The following is a 20,501-nucleotide window of genomic DNA, read 5'->3' as shown; positions in this document are numbered from 1 at the left end:
AGTACTGACCCTCTGTCAGTTCAAGACTCAACCAGCATTGACCCTCTGACTCATCTCTGAGTCTCTGAGTCTCTGTCAATGCAAAACTCCCTCATCACTGACCCTCTGTCAATACAACACTCCCTCATCTCTGAGTCTCTGTCAATGCAACACTCCCTCAGCACTGACCCTCTGTCAATACAACACTCCCTCATCTCTGAGTCTCTGACAGTACAACACTCCCTCATCTCTGACCCTCTGTCAATACAACACTCCCTCAGCACTGACCCTCTGTCAATACAACACTCCCTCATCTCTGACCCTCTGTCAATACAACACTCCCTCAGCACTGACCCTCTGTCAATACAACACTCCCTGAGCACTGACCCTCTGACAGTGCAAAACTCCCTCAGCACTGACCCTCTGTCAATACAACACACCCTCATCACTGAGCCTCTGACAGTACAACACTCCCTCATCATTGACCCTCTGTCAATACAACACACCCTCATCACTGAGCCTCTGACAGTACAGCACTCCCTCATCATTGACCCTCTGTTAATACAACACTCCCTCATCTCTGAGTCTCTGACAGTACAACACTCCCTCATCTCTGACCCTCTGTCAATACAACACTCCGTCATCACTGACCACCTCTCAGTACAACACTCCTTCAGTACTGACCCTCTGTCAATACAACACTCCCTCATCTCTGAGCCTCTGACAGTACAACACTCCCTCATCTCTGAGTCTCTGTCAATGCAACACTCCCTCATCTCTGACCCTCTGTCAATACAACACTCCCTCAGCACTGACCCTCTGACAGTGCAAAACTCCCTCATCACTGACCCTCTGTCAATACAACACTCCCTCATCTCTGAGTCTCTGTCAATGCAACACTCCCTCAGCACTGACCCTCTGTCAATACAACACTCCCTCATCTCTGACCCTCTGTCAATACAACACTCCCTCAGCACTGACCCTCTGTCAATACAACACTCCCTGAGCACTGACCCTCTGACAGTGCAAAACTCCCTCAGCACTGACCCTCTGTCAATACAACACACCCTCATCACTGAGCCTCTGACAGTACAACACTCCCTCATCATTGACCCTCTGTCAATACAACACACCCTCATCACTGAGCCTCTGACAGTACAGCACTCCCTCATCATTGACCCTCTGTCAATACAACACACCCTCATCACTGAGCCTCTGACAGTACAGCACTCCCTCATCATTGACCCTCTGTCAATACAACACACCCTCATCACTGAGCCTCTGACAGTACAACACTCCCTCATCATTGACCCTCTGTCAATACAACACTCCCTCATCACTGAGTCTCTGACAGTGCAATACTCCCTCAGCACTGATCGCCTGTCATTACAAAATCCACTCAGCACTGTTGTTCTGACTGCACAACAATCCCTCTGATTGTAAAACACTCCCTCAGCACTGTCCCTGTCAGTATCATACTCTCTTAGCATCAACCCTCTGAATGTATAACACTCTCTCAGCACCGAACCCCTGTCAGTACAACACTCCCTCAGCACGGTCCCTCTGTTAGTACAACACACTCTCACAACTGTCCCTCTGACTGTACCACACCCCCTCCGCACTGACCCTCTGACTCTAAAACACTCTGTCAGCACTATCCCTCTGTTAGTCCCTCAGCACTGACCCTGTGACTGTACAACAATCACTGTGCACTGACACTCCGATTGTACCACTCTCCTTCAGTCAGTATGACACTCCCTCAGCACCAATGATCTGCCAGTGCAAAAAGCCGGCTTGTATTCATCCCAATGTGTTGTTCTGTGTAGACTGTTCAATGTCCTCCAACATCACAACATACCTGGTCAAATTTTCAGAGTAGCAAGAACACATTCAAGTCAAACACTAGCTGGCATGGTTTTAAGATGAGATGGAGAAAGTTTAAAGAGGATGTGCAAGACAAGTATTTTACACTGAGAATGGTGGATGCTTGGAACCGGCCTGCGGCGATATTGGTGGAAGCAAGCTCCATAGTGACATTTGTGAGGCTGTCAGAGTCAGATACAGAATCAAGTTCCGTATATTCATATACCAGTATTTCACCGCCATATGTCATGAAATTTTCTTATTTTGCAGTTGCAGTACAATGCAATACATGGTAATGCAAACTTTAAGTTGCAATAAATGTGTATGTGTATGTATATATGTGTGTGTGTGTGTCTATATATTGAGTGTGTGTCTTTAGGCTCCCAATCCTCCCTCCTCACCCTTGATGGTAGCAATGAGAAGAGGGTTTACCTGGGAGATAGGGGTCCATAATGTTGGATGCTGCCTTTTTGAGGCAACAGCTTTTGAAGGTGTCCTGGATGCTGGGGAGGCTAGTACCCATGATGGAGTTGGCTGAGTTTATAACTTTCTGCAGCTATTTGTTTGACCTTGCCCAGTGGCCCCTCCATACCATACTGTAGTGAAACCAGTTAGAATGCTCTCCATTGTACATCTGTAGAAATTTAAGAGTGTCTTTTGGTGACATTCCAATTCTCCTCAAACTCCTAATGAAATATAACTGCTGTCGTGCCTTCTTTGTAATTGCACGAATATGAAGGACTATGGATCATATGCAGGTGGAAGTGATTAGATTCATTTGGCATCGCGTTCAGCACAGACACTGTGGGTTGAAGGACTTGTTCCTCTGCCGTACTATGTTAACCCCATCATTGGGTTTCATTCCAGAAAACATAAATTTCAATTGCACTGAAACACTGAAAAAAGGATGGATTTAAGAAACTGCTTATCGTGTTACAAGTGGAAGATGAACACAGTGGAAGTTGTGTCACTGACAAAGGCATGGTCAGGGATAAAGCAGTGAGATCTTATGAAATTAGTGGATGGATGGCATGTGGACCAACTTCTCCAACTTTCAGTAATTTCCTATTCTGATTCCTCTCTCTGATTACCCATCAGCTCCCTTTGGTACCCCCCCTCCTTAACTTTCTTCCATGGTCCACTGCTCTCCCCTATCAGAATCCTTCTTTTTCAGACCTTTACTTTTTCCACCGATCACCTATCAGCTTTGTATTTCATTTCCTCTGTACCTCGCACCCATCCACCTTCCCCCTCACCTGGCCTCACCTATCGCCTATCTGCTTGTACTCCTTCCACTACCCCAACTTCTTATTCTGGCTTCTTCTTCCTTCCTTTCCAACCCTGATGAAGGGTCTTGACCCAAAACGTCAACTGGTTATTCTTCTGCATGGGTGCAGCCTGAGCTGCTGAGTTCCTCCAGTATTTTTTCTGTGATGGGTGTATGTTCCAAGTTACAGTGGACTAAGATTTAGATCGAAGATCCAAATTACTCAGTAAATCAAATCTGAGCTCGATCCACCTGAACTCAGGTACCCACAGCACAATGGTACAAGTGATACTGGCAGCCACTCATTTTTGCTCAATGGATCTCAGCTCGACCCCTGCATTATTAAACCTTGCTGGCCAAATGGAGCTTCTCATGAGGCCTGCTTTTAAACAGTATTGCCACTAGATGGCAATAATGGTCTACTCAACAACTGGTCCTACCCGGCTGGAATATTCAACAAACGTTCTATAAAGAACAAATAAACTGATAAATGAATATGTGTGGATTTAATATTTTATATTTTGATTTAATTAAGCTGTTTATTTTACAGGAAAAGCCTTGGGTACAAAATGCTGGCCTGATTCTTGGTGAGACTGTTTCTGTTGTTGCAGGAAGATCTTGGAAGGGGAGCAAGGATCCTGACTGGGCAGATTCTGGGCTGAGGCTTCAAAACCTCAAAGATCTAGAGGAGAATTGATGGTGTCGTTGATGGATTTGAAGAGCATAGATGGAAAAAGTATTAACAATAAGGTGGGGTCACAAAATTAACCAATAGATAGAAGAGCTTGACAGCCAATATAGAAGAGGGGAATTGGACATTTCTTTCTCAGAGGCAGCGTAGGCTTAATGGACTGAACAGCCTACTCCTGATCTCAGAGGGCAACTCTTGTCTCTTTTATTTATAGGTCCAATTTATATGAGTGAAAGAACTGAGAAGTAAGGGCGAAGGAGTGCAGGATTAAAGGGCCAGGTGTAGATAGAGAGTGTAATGGTGGAAGGCAAGGGAGAGGGTGTGAGGAAGGATTGTGCACAGGGAGAGGGAAGGTGGGGAATATTACTGGCAGGGTTGGGAATAGGGAGAGTGAAGAAAGCTGGGGAGGGATAGATGAGTTTAGTGGAGGGGCAGAGATGGGTGATGGAAGGAGGAGATGTGGTTGGGTTATCAGAATGACAAAGATAGGAAAAAGAAGAAGAAGAAGAAGAAGAAGAAGAAGAAGAAGAAGAAGAAGAAGAAGAAGAAGAAGAAGAAGAAGAAGACAAAAATCACTACAAACATCTTGTATGGAAACAAGCCTTTCTGCCCATCAAGTGCGTGCCTACTCACCCACCTACATTACTCCTACATTGAACCATTTTATTCTCCCTTCACTTACCTACACACAAGGGGCAAGTTACAGAAGCTGATTAGCCTACCAAACTGCACAGTTTTAGGGACATGGGAGAGAAACAAAGGTCCTAAGGAAATACATAGAGCACCGTGGTCAAGTTTGAACCCACATCGCTGGAGATGTGAGAGCGCTTTACTAACTGTGCCACTGTTTGAGATTCAAGAGTTAAGTTTATTTGTCACAAGTACACCAAAGCATACAATGAAACGTGTTGTTTGCATTGAGGGTGTGCTGGGGCAAATGTGTTGAGGCAAATGTGCTGGGGCAACCTGCAAGTGTTGCCACACATCGTGCCAACAAGCAGCAAAGAATAACAAGAGAATCAATCCCTGTTCCTCCCTCCCACCCACACACTTGCACAGTCCTTTCACCTCACAATAGGCCTCCAGCGGACACGGACTTGGGCCTGCAGACTCCAGGCCTTGACCTCCCTAGTGGACTCAAACCTGAGCAGAGGATTGCTTTGTTCCATGACCTCTGGGTTGTAGGGCCAGTATACTTCCCCTGTGGGGGGGGGGGGGGGAGAACTAGGCACTAGTTTTCTACATTCAGGAAATGTTTGTTGTTCTGTGTGGACCCACTTAATCAAAACATTTTAATAATACCTCAATAATACCTCAGTTAAAGTCAGAGGAAATTAGAAGCACAAAGCAAGGATGTTTTAGGTTCACTCAAATGACGCCAGATGTCATAAACTGTGCTGTTGTGCAAGCACTTGAGATGCTGGGGCTGCATCTACTCAAGATACTAAATGGAACTCATAATAACGCCAAGCTCCAAATCCTGAACGAAATGGGCTGGAATTTATGCCTTTTTTGCAAAAAGCTCTGATTTCATTTTATGCATCTGCAGCAGTTTGCTGCAGATGCTGGAAATCCAAACTAAAAACACAGCCTAAATACCTAGTAAGATGGAAGCACGCATGGTCACCGTGGCCACTCCATGTCCAACACATCATCCAAAGGTGTACTTAAACATAGTTCTTGTGATTGCAAGACCCTGTTGGACATTGGTAATGCAAAGCACTCCAAGTCTGGATCACAGGTTCATTGGCAGGACCAAAAGTGGACCTTGGTTGTTGGGCAGACCAGGCCCTTATGCCATGGCATCGTCTTTCCAGCCACCCAAGGGAGAAGGTGCCAGAGGCAGTGAGGAGAGAACAGAGTCACGGCTAGATTGACTTCATCTGTGGCTGGACCAGGTTGAGATGAGAAACTGCTGTGCGGTTGTTCTTGAAGAAACACGGCTTCAAAACAACATTGCATGGAACTTCAGTCTTCTGGCCATGCCACTCACAGACTTGTGCTAATACAAGAGGAGTACTTTTTATCTGAAATGTTTGGAGCTGAAAGTGTTTTGGATTTTGGACCCTTTTGGATTTTGGAATATATAATGTAGATAGCTTTATATCACTATAATTTCCAACTCTGAACTTATGCACAACCAGTAAGCAGTCTTTCTCCTAGACTTGTTCATCACACATACAGTATATACTTTACAGTAAAATTTATTTCAACCTTTAATATAATGAAAATATAATGAGTGTGTCGTAACAAAAGCAACACACAGGGAACAACAAACAACGTCTCCAGCCATAATGCCATGTTTTGATTAAAAGTTTACAGTACATTGTATTTGTATTTGACTTTTTTTAGATGTTATGTAAGGTATAAAAACAATCAGCACTGTAGAGTTGTTCTGGTGCTAGATTTTCATCAGCGACGATCTTAGTAGACTCAATAAATTTCTCTGCTGCTTTGTGATCAGCGGACGCTTTATCACCACAAATATTTAAAAATTTAATGCCTTGCTTTTTCTTAAATTTCTGAAGCAGCTGCTGAATATTCACAATTATCTTCAACTTTCAGTTTGTCATGATAGATCTTATTTCATGTTCAGCATACCGTTAAGCGGTGCATGTTAACTCCGACGCTGATGAATCTATTCTTTCAATACATGGTGAGGATTGTCATTTTTCACTTTACACAGTATTTCTTGATTTTTCATTAATTTCTATCCACTACACACTTGAGGTCACTTCTCAGAACTGTCTGTGGTGCACAGAGACCGAAGCATCACCTGGGAACTTCCCCCGTGGCTCGTGGAATTTTCCATTTGTGTCGTCATGTCAGCACTCAAAAAAACATTGGACTTCAGAGGTTTTCCACTTTTGGATTTTTAGATGAGAGGTACTCAACACATATTATTTTGTGACCATATGTGCTACGTTTTGCACCTTAGCCTCCCGGAGGAACGATGTTTTGTTTAGTTGTATACATATGTATGGCTGAAAGATGATTAAATTTGCACTTGAAATTGAAGATCATAGACCATAGAAATTTAAAGCAAAAGAGACCATTCAGAAAACTGCGTCCATGATGATAATCATAGTTGTCTATACTACTTGCCTGCATTAATTCTTTATCCTTCTATGCCTTGTTCATTCGAGTACCTGTTCAGATAATTCCTTAAATATTGTGAATGTTCCTACTTCCACCATCTCTGTTGGCAGCTTATTCCAGATACAAGCTATATTTTGTGCTCAGATTCCCTTTCAACCTCCTCCCTCTCAGCTTTCATCTCTATCCTCCCCTCCTATTGGATGTAGACACTGGCCATCTACCTTATTTAGACTTCTCATAATTTTATGTACATCCGTCAAGTAATCTTTCAGCCAGCATCACTCCAGGGAAACAGATCCAACTTATCCAATCTCTCATGGTAAGTCAAGCCCTCCAGCCCAGGCAACAACCTTGTGAACTTTTTGCTCCGTCTCCAACTCTTAGTTCACGGCTCTTCATTTGGTTACCTAGTTACTTTTTGAATCTAGTAAGTGATTGTCTATTATCCTTTCACTCAGGGGATTATAGAACTCTATTCCTCCATGAGTGGAAATAAACTTCCTCTGAACCTTTTCCCAATTAATTTAAATCTTTTCAGCCTCTTTTTTTGCCCTTTCATCTAAAGAAAACAAGGACATACAGTAAATAGAAGCAGGAGGAGGCACTTTGGCCCCTTGTACATAGTGGGCCATTCAATATGATCACAGCGAACCTTTTACCTCAGTCCCACTTTTCTTATAACTTCATATCCCTTGTTTCAATAAATCAGCCAAAAAAGAACTATCAGTTCTGTCTTGAAGATATGTTAATGAGTGAATCTCTTCAGACTCTCTCGATTAAAGACTTACAAAGATTCAGTACCGCCTGCATGGGTACATTATTCCCCATCTCTAACCTGAATGCTGATGCCCTACTTGGAGTCTTTGACCCCTAGTTCTAGACATCCCAGCCAGGGGAATATCATTTGTGCATCTACCCCTCCAAGCCATGAAAAAACAAAATTCATGTTTCAATTAGATATTATTTCACTCTTCTAAATCCATGTGAATCTAGGCCCAAGCTGTTTCGTCTCTCCAATGGGACAAACAAACTTTTTAGGCCCCAATGTGCTAAATCTTTGTTGCATTCTCTCTTGCACAATTATATTTTTCCCTGTATTAGATTACCACACCTGTACACAGGTTTTTTGATGTAAGACTTCACTCTTGTATGCCCATCCTCTTGAAGTAAATGCCAAATATCATTTGTCTTCCTAAATGATTGCTGTTCCTGCATATTAGCTCTAAATTCATTTGGTTACCAAGACACCCATATCATTCTTAATCCATACCTTTTAGCCTTACACTACTTAAAAAAGAGCTCTGCCTTTCTATGTTTTTTTTAATCAATGTGGATGACTTCATTGTTTTCAATATTATTTCCCAAATGCCATATCATTGGCATTTTAATTTATCCATCTCTGCCCCTGAAGAATCCTCTCATTCTTCTCATAAGACGCACTGGCAACTAACCGCGTAACATCAACAAGCTTGGATATATTATCCTTGATCTCCTCAACCAGCTTATCGATATTAATTGCAAAGAGCTGGGATCCAAGCACCGATCTTGTCAACAACATGTAAAAAATAGATTTTCAACCAGAAAGTTTACAGTCTACTAACCAATTATCAATTCATGTAAGCATGTTATTTTCAATCCCAGGTGCCCTGATTTTATTTAATAATCTTGATGTGCCACATTTTTAAAGGCTTAAGAAAGTCCATATTCATCACATCAACTGATTCCTCTTTTCTTATCCAAATGGTTACAGCCTGAAACAGCTGTCAAACATTATTTCCTTTACATAAATCCACACTGGTTCAGTTCACTTCTATTAGTAGTTTCTATATTTTCTGTTATCTCCTTCTTAATAATAGATTCCAACATTTTCCCTACTACTAATTATGAGGGGTATGGATTGGCTAAATGCAAGCAGGCTATTTCCACTGGTTGGGTGAGACTAAAACTAGAGGCTTTAGGTTAAGGGTGAAAGGTGAAATATATAAGGGAAATCCGAGGAGGATTTTCTCAGAGGGTGGTGTGAGTGTAGAATGAGCTGCCAGTGGAAATGGTGATTGTAGTTTCAACTGCAGCATTTAAGAGAAGTTTGGTTAGGCACTTGGATGGGAGGGATATGGAGGGCTATGGTCCATCTTAGAAGTAGAAGCTCCTGCTTCTACTTTTTAATGAGCTGACATTTCAGATCTTGGGAACTTGTCAATTATTTTTCCAGTTTTTATCAGCTTTAGATCCCATCAATTTTTCCATTTTTTTTCTACTAATGCTAACTCCTCATTCATTCTAGACCTGTTATAGGCCACAATATCCCAGATATGGTGGGCCTTCTTCTGTGAAGGCAAGCTAAAATACTCATTTATTTCTTCTGCCACATGTTCATGGTCTAACATAATTTCTTCTGTCTCCACTAGAAGAGATATATATTCACTTTAACAAATCTTTATCATTTCATGCATCAAAAATTGGCTTTGCTTTTTAATTTTTCTTTTGTTTATTCGTCTCTTTGACCTCCTTTTGTTTTCCCACATCTCAGGCTTTATATCTTTTTTGGCAATATTATAAGCCTATATCTTTAATCTAACACTCTTTTCCTCTTGTCCAGGGCTATCTTTAACTTCTCTTGTTAGTCATGGTAGGAATGCCTTTCAAATTGATCTTATGTGCCTTAAAGGAAATGTATTTATTATAAAACCATGTTTAATTATTTAACTATTAGACATTTCCAATTTACTATCATACCTGTTCATGAAGTTTTGCAATATACAGTAGCCAGCTCATGCTCCTGCTTTTGTTTTTTGCTCTAGTTAGGTTTAAGATTCTGATTTCAATTGGACTAAATCACTTTCAATCTTTATATGAAATTCTATATTATAATCGTTCCTCCCTAAAGGCCTCTTAACTACCATATTATTAGCTAATCTTCTCTCATTGCATAACACTTGATCTAAAATAATCCATTACCCTTGTTGGTTCATCAACAAACATGTGGAAAACCATCTCTTATGAAGTCCATGAATGTATTCTCCATACAATTGCTACTTATTTGGTTTAACCAAGATTATTATATTACCCTTGTTACATGTTCTAATATCCTAATTTTTGCTACACTCTACATTGCCAGTACTATGTAAGGGTCCATAGACAGCTTGCACAAATGGTTTTTGTCCTTTATTGTTTCTTAGCTTCATCCACATTGATTCTACTTGATTTTTACACAATCACTGTTTCTCACTGATGCTTTTTCCCTATCATTTAATATTAGGACACCCCCCCCCCTCCCTTTTCCATCTTGCCTCCTGTTTTTAAAAGTTCCTGGTATATTTAATTTCCAAACTTTGTCACTTTGAAACTGAATCTTGGCCATGGGTATTAAATTGTAGTCATTTATTTCTATCTGTGCCATTAATTCATCTAACAACTTCAGAATGCTGCTTCAATTTTGTCTCTTTTTAATATTTCTTCCCTGCACTGACTGTAATTGGATACATACTGCCATGTAATTTTAAACTACTTATAACTTATACTTGCTACCTCACTTTTAAACTTAAGTTTTATAAGGTGGATAACTCCATGTGATGTCAACTCCAGTGGATCACAGATTGCCTTTGTCAGTGGGTGTCTTACATCTCAGGTATATGGGATTGTATACTGTAGGATCCAATCCTTCTTGACTGACTCTGTTATCATTTCACTACCCTCCACAGTCGTCTTGCCCTTCAAGATCGTGCATGAATCTTGGGCCCTGCATATAGGTGCAATCATAAAGATGGTACTCCAGTATCTTAGATGTTTAAGGAAGTGACTTGCCAAACACTCTAACATACCTCTACCCATGTACTGATGAAAGTATCCTATCTGGTTGCATTATGGTCCGGTACATCAATTTCAATGAGCAGTGATGTAAGAAGCTGCAGAGAGTAGTGGACTCAACCCAATACTTCTGGAGCACATCCCTTTCCACCAACAGATGTATCTACATGAGGTGCTGTCTCAATGAGGCAACGTCTATCATCAAAGATTTCCGCCATCTGTGCCATGCCATCTTCTTGCATCTACCAGCAGACAGGTGATGCAGAAGCCTGACGTCCTACTCCACCAGGTTAAGAAAAACTACTTCCCTTGAGTCAATCTGCACAACCATTATCTCTACCTCAGCATAACAAAACTAAAGTCACACCACTTTGACCACTTGGCTCTATAATGGCCTTCGTTTTTTCTTGAAACTAGGGGAAAAGTTTTCCAGTATTTATCCTGAAAAGACAAAGCAATTGCAGAAACTGGCTGTTCTATTATTTGCCAGTCAAGCCAATTCTCATTGTCTACCAAGTCAATGCTCTCTTTTTTTTATCTCTTTCATTTCAATCTTGCTTGCTCTGTCTTTGAACAACCAGTTTCAATCTGGAAAGGATTCCTATTCATAGTTGACTCTTGGGTTTGTTATTTACAGCAGGGACATGAGGGTTGGCGTGCCACTGGAATGAGTGGAGTGGGAAGTCCTGTAACAGCTTCTGAGTAAATAGAGTTATGCCACAGAGACATAGTCAATATTGCTACTGTCTCCAGTGACCTGGGTGCAATCTTGACCAAAGGTTTGCCCATTCTCTTTGTGACGTCCTATTGTTCCAGTAAACTCCCACATCCCAAAATTGTGTGGCCAGATCAAATGGTTGCTTTGAATTGTCCCTAACATAGATCATGGTTAATGTGTGAAAGAGATGTTGATGGGCAGGTGACAGGGGAACATTACAGTAATTATAGGAAAATACAGGAGCCAACATAGATTTAATGGGCTGAATAGCCCCTTTCTTAACAATAATAATCTTGCAAATGCACCCAAAGAGGTTTATTTGCAGAATAGCACCCTAACTATATGCATGTTGAGGTTCAAAGTTCCTGGAACAAAACAATGTCTGTGAAGTTGTAACTTCATTGGTGAAGCAAACACATTATGCAGCCAAGAAATCAAAGGTCAATGTTAAAGTAAATTTATTATCAAAGTGCAAATAGGTTACCATAAACTACGTTGAGATTTATTTTCTTGCAGGCATTTACAGGTAAGTAAAGAAATGCAATAGAATTTATGAAAAATATAAATAAACAAAGACTGACAACAACCAATGTGCAAAAGAAGACAAACTGTATAAATTTGAAAAATCACACTGAAAACATGAGACCATGAGAACATGAAATCTACTGTATAAGCACACACATGGACAGAGTGAACTACAGGTTCCATACATACAAATACATTATAATCTGCTCCTGTTAAATTTACCAGTGAGTGAAAAGTAAAAAATAAATAAAGCACTTTAATGAGCACACTCTATAATATCATCTGGTAGCTAGTTTTTGGAGTCTTCTTCATTTCTTCACAGGTTTTAATGTTATGCACACTTTTGGACTGGGTTTAAACTCAAAGAAGGTCTGTTTGTTTTTCGTATTAGCTTGGATTAGGTACTTCACCTCCTGAGGTCTGGCCTGGAAGAGCTCTGCTGAAGGTTTGATTTGTAAGGTAATATTGCTGCACAAGTTGAGCCCTTGGTGCATGTTTGTGGTCAGGTATTGCTGGCTATTTCTGGTGACATTCTATTCTCTGTAGCCATGAGAGAGATCTAATGTTGTGCATACCTTTGATCTGGCTAACTCTGTGTACAAGTCTTACAAAGTGCTTAGTGAATGTGGCTTGACATCTGTGGCTTGATTTATTGTGACTTTGTAGTCTCCACATAGCTGCATAGTTTTGTCTGCCTTAGGCACAACTACTCGTTTTGGTTGGTTCTCACAAGCACATCATTTCTTCTAAACTATCCAGTTTCTTTTTAACTTGACTCTTCAAAACCATGGGGGACTGGTCTGGGCTTGTAATAGACTGACTTTGGATCTGATTCGATGCAAATGTGCACGTTACACCCTGTTAAACCAGTGAAGCTGTCTTTGACCATGGTGCAACTCTGAACACTGAAAAGATTCTTCCAGTCAGTGTGGAGTTGTCTCTGCCAATCACTCCTCTTTAAAGTTGGATGCTTCTATTGTTTGCTAGAAAGAAAGCCAGTTGCACTCATTAAGTATTCCGTTGGTCACTGCATCTTGTTTGCTCTCAGGTCTGTGAAATACCATCAGAGTTTGCCTTGCCTTTTAACAGTAATCGGTTAAACGCGGAGTAATTTGAATTAATACCCAAAAGTCTGCAACAGAATCAATTTATCAAGGCATTGGTTTCTATTCAGCACTTTTCCTTGAAAGTGCTTGGCAGCCATAGTATTGCTCATAGAATGGAGGTTGACTGATCCTGGTCTGTTGTTCAATCAAAAAATTCAAACTATAATCCATCTATGCTGCTGTAATTTTGGAATTGTCAGTATGATTTATTTTGTTGCTTGTCTCAGTTTGCATTGACAACTGACAGACTTGGCTATTCTAAATTGGCAATGATCACTTAAGTGATGACCATTGTAACAATACTATATGGCTGATCTGGTCTCTTCAGGATGTTTTGAATTTAGCTTTTTTGGCTTTGGATTTTGCTGCTGCTCTCCAACTAAGGGTTGCAACTAGACTACAAGTGGACAAGACTCCTCTGACATTTTTGGATACCATTTCATCAACATTCTTTTACAAGCGTGTTCAAGCATTAGGTCTTGTTTACCCGGTAGCTTTGACAAGATTTGTTTACCGACCATTCTCTATACAAACTAATCATGTAAGGCATTATCCAAAACAGGGACCAAAGCTACAAAGAGTTATTTTAATAATAATAGTAATAAAGATCATGTAGCAGTTTAACACAACCTGACTACTTACACAGGCACAATCAAGTGGCAAATATTCATCATGATCTTGCTTTAAAATACAAATTCATAAATGAAATCATATCTTACTATAAATACAAGCCTGATCCAGTTTTAAAGTCAGAATACCACAAATTATATTATGACTGATCAGTTATTACAGATAGGACAATCCATAATAGCCATCTGGATATAATAATACAGGATACAAAAGAAAGGACAACTTATTTAATAGAAACAGCCATTCCAAACACACATATCACACAGAAATCAATGTGAAAAATACCAGAAATACATTGAATTAAAAGAGGAAATTGAAAGATTTTGGAACATGAACAGGGTACATTACCCCAATAGTAACATCCACAGCTTTTTTCATCCCAAAGGCACTACCCAATAGTATTAAAAAATTAGAGCTGCACAGTAATATCTATGTAAATCTTCAGAAAACAACAATACTAAACAGTACTAGAATCGTCTGAAAGTTCCTAGCAACAGGGAAAAGAGAATGCTTGGCTATGCCCATTACTCAGGTTCTGATAAAAGTTAAATTAATAATAATAATACAGAACTTACTTACAGAGCACTTTTCATACAGATGATGTAGTTCAAAGTGCTTTACAATGGGATAAAGCACAAACGTGAATATAAAATTTAAAAAACAAGAAGATATTAGTTAAAGGCAAGGTTAAGTAAATGGGTTTTGGACTGGCATTTAAAAGTGTCATCTGAGTCAGCATCTCCTATAGTTTTAGGTATTGAATTCCATAGTCTAGGAGCATAGTTCAAAAAAGCTGACCTACCAATTATCTTTTAAGGGAGATTGTTTAAATTTAAGAGACTGCCAGAAGAATTGAGAGCTTGAGCAAGATTATAAAACAAAAAATCATTTTGTGATGTACACCGGTCCCAGAACATGAAGAACTTTCAGAACATGAAGAAATTTAAAAACAAGAAAGAATTTTAGAATTAATTCTAAAAACTACAGGAAGCCAATGCAGAGAGGCTGGGACAGGAGTGCTATGCTCCCTCATCCTGGGTTTAGTTAGAAGTCTTGCAGCAGCATTCTGAATGAGTTGAAGTCTGTCAATAGGTTGCTTTGGAAGGCCAGTAAAAGTGCATTGCAGTAATCTGGTCTATTCGATATAAAGGCATGAATTAGTTTTTCAGCATCATTACATGACAGAATTACATGACAGTACCTTTGCAATATCTGCACTAAGTGTAGAAATACTGCTCTGATCTCTTTCTTTATGTGGGATTTAAAATTCAAATCTGAATCCAGGAAATTTCCCAGGATAGTTACTTTTGATTTTGAGCCAAGTTCTCAAGTTTATCAAGAACATTATCTCTTTTGGCTTTGAGGCCAATCAGAAGTATTTCAGTTTTATCTTCATTTAGTTTTAGGAAATTATTGCTCATCCATTTGTTTATTTCAGCCATACCAGAAGTTCCAGAAAATAGGGTATTATCATCATCTGGCTCAACTGAGTTGTGTGCGTCATCTGCGTAACTGTGGAAATCAAGTTTAATTCTCTAATGAAGTCTACTAAGGGAAGCATGAATGAGGAGAAGAGTAGGGGACCAAGACAGCTTCACAAAGTACATCAACGCGACACCAAAAAATATAGCATATCACTTAGAAAATTAATCTCCAAGACAGATGAAAATTTTTCTCTCCGAGATATGTGAGCAAAATCTATTAAGGTCACTGCCAGAGAGGCCAATCCAGTTGTTAGGGCGATCTAGAGGAATGTTGTGGCCAATCGTGTTAAAGGTAGCATTTAGATCTAGAAGAATTAGAACTGAGACTCTATTAGCATCAGAGCTGAGCTTGAGGTTATTGAGAATTTTGTTAAGGGCTATCTCTGTACTGTGGTTTGCACTAAAACCTGACTGAAACTTTTCTAAAATATTGTTCTCATTCTAAAAGTTGTTGAGTTGTTTGAAAATTACTTTCTCAAGAATCTTGCCCAGGAAGCAAAGATTTGATACAGACCTATAGTCAGCTAGTACCTCCCTATCAAGGTTTGGCTTTTTAAGTAGGGGGTTGACAGCCACATTTTGAAAGCGACTGGAAAAACTCCAATTTCAAGGATGTGCTAATAATTTTCCTAACAGAATTGGAAAGAAATTATTAAATGATTCCTTAAAAAGTACAGTAGGGACAGGGTGGAAACAATTTACTCTTTGTACAATCTTATAGAGTTCTGAATCAGAAGTATTTATAAATTTTGACATGGTTGCTGTCATTTTACAAAGTTAGCTCTAGAGGTTACTAGTATCTGTAGCTATACTCTCCCTAATGGAGCCACAAGCACATTACAGATGAGATCAATCTTCCAGTTTCTACATAACATGTTTAAACAAGACAAATTTCACCATTCATGTTGTGAGAATATTAACTATGTGCAGTATGTTACTGGCCCAATCATTTTCAAAGGTATTGCTTTTTTATATGCACATGTTATATTATTTTAGGATCACATTACCTTTCGCTTCCTTCTTCAGCTTCTAGGACCTTTCTCGTTTCATAGAGCATATCCATTCACTGAAGGGCTCTCAAGCTCGGTAACACATGACCAGACTTCCAATGTGCAGCTATGAAATAGCCATAAGACATAGGAGCAAAATTAGGCCACTCAGCCATTAAGTCTGCTCCGCCATCCCATCATGGCTTTTTTAATGTCTTTCTCAACCACATTCTCTTGCCTTCTCTGTGTAACCTTTGACACCCTTACTAATTAAGAAACTGTTAACCTCTGCATTAAATATACCCAATGACTTGGCTTCCACAGCTGCCCATGGCAATCAATTCCACAGATTCACCACCTTCTGGCTAAAGAAAGTCTTCCTCATCTCTGTTCTGAAGGAATTCTCTTCTATTCTGAGACTGTGCCCTCTTGTCATGGACTCACTAGAATAGGAAACATCCTCTCCATATCCACAGGCCGTTCATTTGCCGTGTTATCCAATTCCTGGTGTGAATGACAAAACATTGGCTTGTGTTTTCATCCATACGTGTGGAAGCATTTGATGAGAGGAACTGAATGTGTAGTCATGGGAACACTGCAACAAATCAATATTAGAGTTTGAAACTCTCCAACCATGAACCATGTGTAAGTCAATAATATTCCTAAACTAACTGAAGAAGAATTATCATTTTTGAACTGTCCTAAGAATGTACTGAGTCAAAGTATGCATATCTAAAGAGATAGGAGATTGCTTGCAAGGTCATTTCCTAACTCTTTCTGTGTTGAGTTACTCATCCTTGGTACAAGTTGAACATCTGCAAAAATGAAGCTTTGACTGAGAAACAGACACACCACATGACACTGCTGCCAATATGATGCATACATAGAAGTAAATAAAAAACTGGAATCCAAATCCCAGTCAGCACTGCAGTCTAGTTATGAATGGGGCATTTGTGTAATTGTGTGACAGACCTAGATTACCTAAATTGAACGGGACCCAATATCACCTCCAGCTAATTCCCTATTATCTGGAGATTTATCTCATTATTTATTGTGGAATCATGCTGTCTATAGATTTGATGTTGCAATTCCTACACTGCATTTGAAGATATACAGTATGTTATTGTCAGCCCATGGCTTTGGATGCTTGGAGCTCATGATGGACAATGCAAAGTTCTCCCCTTCTTTAATCTGGAAATCATATTAGAAGCTTGATTATATCCAATGTCAGGATTTGATATTATATGCACATAATTGCAGTATCATACCCCAGCTTGTTGGAGCTTCTAAAGTAAAACAGCTTGCTGGTCTTGGAAGCAATTTAGCTCAGCTTGAAAATAAAACAAAAATCCAGTGTGTGAAATGCAGACTGGAGGTCCAGCTGGGAATACCCAGAGCATTTTCTGAACCTGGAAATTAGGGAAACCAATCTTTTTGTTGGTGATAAGGTGCAGCATCTGTCATCAAGGACCCCCCCCCCCCCCCCCAACCATCTAGGCCGTGCTCTCTTCTCACAGCTGCCATCAGGAGCAAGTTACGGGAGCCTTAGGCCCCACACCACCAGGTTCAGGAACAGCTGTTACACTTCAACTATCCAAACCAGCATGGGTAACTTCACCCACCTCAACCCTGAACTGATTCTGTAACCTATGGATTCACTTTCAAGGTCTCAGGAAGTCATGTTCTCAATATTTATTTATTTATCTATGTAGTTATTTATTTTTGTTTTGCATACTTTGCCTTTCTTTGCAGATTGGTTGTTTGCGCATAGTTCTTCATTGACTCGATTGCATTTCTTTATTCTACTGTGAATGCCTGTAAGAAAATGAATCTTAAGGAAGTATGTGGTGACATTTAAGTATTTTGATAATAAACTTCCTTTGAACTTTGAACATACTTTGAGTGGGTAATACATTAATGACACATGCAGAATACTGTATCCAGTGGAGAGGGCAAAAGTAAAACAACAAAAGATTAGCATACTGTTAATTGGCACTTGTGAATTCAGCGGGCACCGGCAGAGAAAGCTGTAAACAGAATATGGACTGCAGTTCTTCCAGTACCCTGGCCTGATCCTTTTGTTAATTAATGTAGCAGTAGGCACAATCAGCAGTGCAATTAGAGCAGGTCAGTGCTTAGCACGATACTCTGACCTGTAGCAAGTTCAGTTTACATATGCCAGTTTGGCATCAAGCAGCCCAATAAACTCAACACTGAAGAGAATAGTGACTAGAACAGGAAGCTGCGTTCACATAGTATATGTGCACATATATATATAATGTGCTGCATCCATGTGAGTGTATGTTCATAAATCGCCTGAATTTACAACCTTATTTGTGTGGTGAGTCAGTCTGCGTCTGAGCTTGTACGTGTGTGTGTCTGAGACTGTGTTTGAGTGTATCTGGGGGAGAGAGATGTCTATCTAAAAGTGAGTATTTATTTATTTAGTAAAGATCCTTGTGGCGTTTCGAGCCACGCAGCCCAGCATTCTCCCGATTTAATCCTAGCCTAATCGCAGGACGATTTACAATGACCAATTAACCTACCAGCTCCTTTGGGCGTGGGAGAAAACCGGAGCACCCAGAGGAATCCCATGCAGTCATGGGGAGAATGTGCAATCTTCTTACAGACAACAACGGGAATTGAACCCAGGTTGCTGGCACTGTTGTGCTAACTACCATTGAGTCACCCTATATATAAGTGATTGATTATATTTGTGTAAAAGTTTGTGTGTTTTTGTGTGTGTACCAGTGTGTGGAGACGTGAGGAGCAACACACGCAAGCAGCTGGAGGAACTCAGGAGGTGAGGCAACATCTATAGAGGGGAATAAGCAGTCGACATTTTAGGGCAAGACCCTTCACCGAAGCTGGAAGGGAAGGGCAAAAAGTCAGAAGAAGAAGAAGTTGTGGGAAGGAGTACAAGATGGCAGGCGATAGGTGAGTGGGGGAGTGGGATGAAGTGAAGTGAACCAAATGATCGTTTTTGTAGGTACGGTTGTGTGAAGGTGAATTAGTGAAAATTCACATTGATTACAGTGTGGAGGTCTGTGAGTATGTGATTATTATTGTGAAGGTGCTTCCTGAGAATTAAGCACACTATATTAAAGAGCTTGAATGAAAGCATGCATGTGAGAGCGATATTCTATTTCCACTTATGTAAAGGAAAAGGATGATTTGGTCCTGCCATCGTATGTCTGGCAGTTGAAGTGCCTCGTTTCTCACACATGAAGAACATCTGCAACATCATTACCTTCGGTTTAAGTTTAAATCTGCGTTTTTAGCAGAAAGAGAAGACAAGAACCTTAACATTATTATCCCTGCTGAAGCTTGTGGTCAGACAGGATTTAGAGCTGAACTTCAAACAGCAAATCAGGGAACTTTGCTGAGAGATTGCTGCAAGTCAATCAGGCAGAGAGAAATTTTTAATATTTTAATCAGAGGTTACAAATGCAGTGGAAATTTAAATATTTTTGAGGCAGATTAAATTTTTAAAAGTATATAAGAGCAGCAAGCATTTTAATTAGAGTAATAACAGCACTGTTAATGGTCACTGACAGCCTGAGGTTATCATTAGTGGCTCAAGCTCAGAATGGTAATAATACCTCAGGGTCATTAATAACTGCATTCCCGAAATCAAATTATATTAATATCTTCACCAGTTATTATCTGAAGTTATTGATGTTACAACAGTATTTTTATATAGTTTTTATGAAATTTGTGCACATCATATTGAGATCTGTTAGTGCTGGGAAACAAACCTCATCTCAATTGCTCAGATGATAGACCCATCATACACTCCCAGGGTAGGACAGCACACGTGGCCAGCAAATGCTCCTGGGACATATACAGTAGAACTCCGAAAAGACAGAGTGACGTTCCCTTTGTACTCTTCCATCAAATATTCCTAGTGATAGATAGCATGGCTTAGAATATGCTGCATTTTATTGATTGCATTGCAGAGGATCAGAGTAAAGCTGTGGAAGGTTGTAAATGTAGCGGCTACATCATTTGCAATCACCTCTCCACCGTTGAGGACATCTTCAAAAGGCGATGCTTCAAGAAGGTGACATCCATCATTAAGGACCCTCACCATCCTGAATTTGCCCTCTTCTTATTCCTACCATCAGGGAAGAGGTACAGGAGCCTGAAGATGCAAAGTCAATGATTTAGGAAATGTTTTTTTCCCCTATGCCATTGAATTTCTGAACTGTCCGTGAGACCATGAACATTACCACAGTTATTTTTGCACTAATTATTTTATTTTTTCTTTTATATACTGTAGTGTGCGAAAGTCTTAGGCACCCTAGATTTTTTATATGGTTCCAGAAGGGATGGCCTCCATA

Source organism: Hypanus sabinus, chromosome 25 (genome assembly GCF_030144855.1).
Source record: "Hypanus sabinus isolate sHypSab1 chromosome 25, sHypSab1.hap1, whole genome shotgun sequence".
Taxonomy (NCBI): domain Eukaryota; kingdom Metazoa; phylum Chordata; class Chondrichthyes; order Myliobatiformes; family Dasyatidae; genus Hypanus; species Hypanus sabinus.
This window is presented reverse-complemented; position numbering follows the sequence as displayed.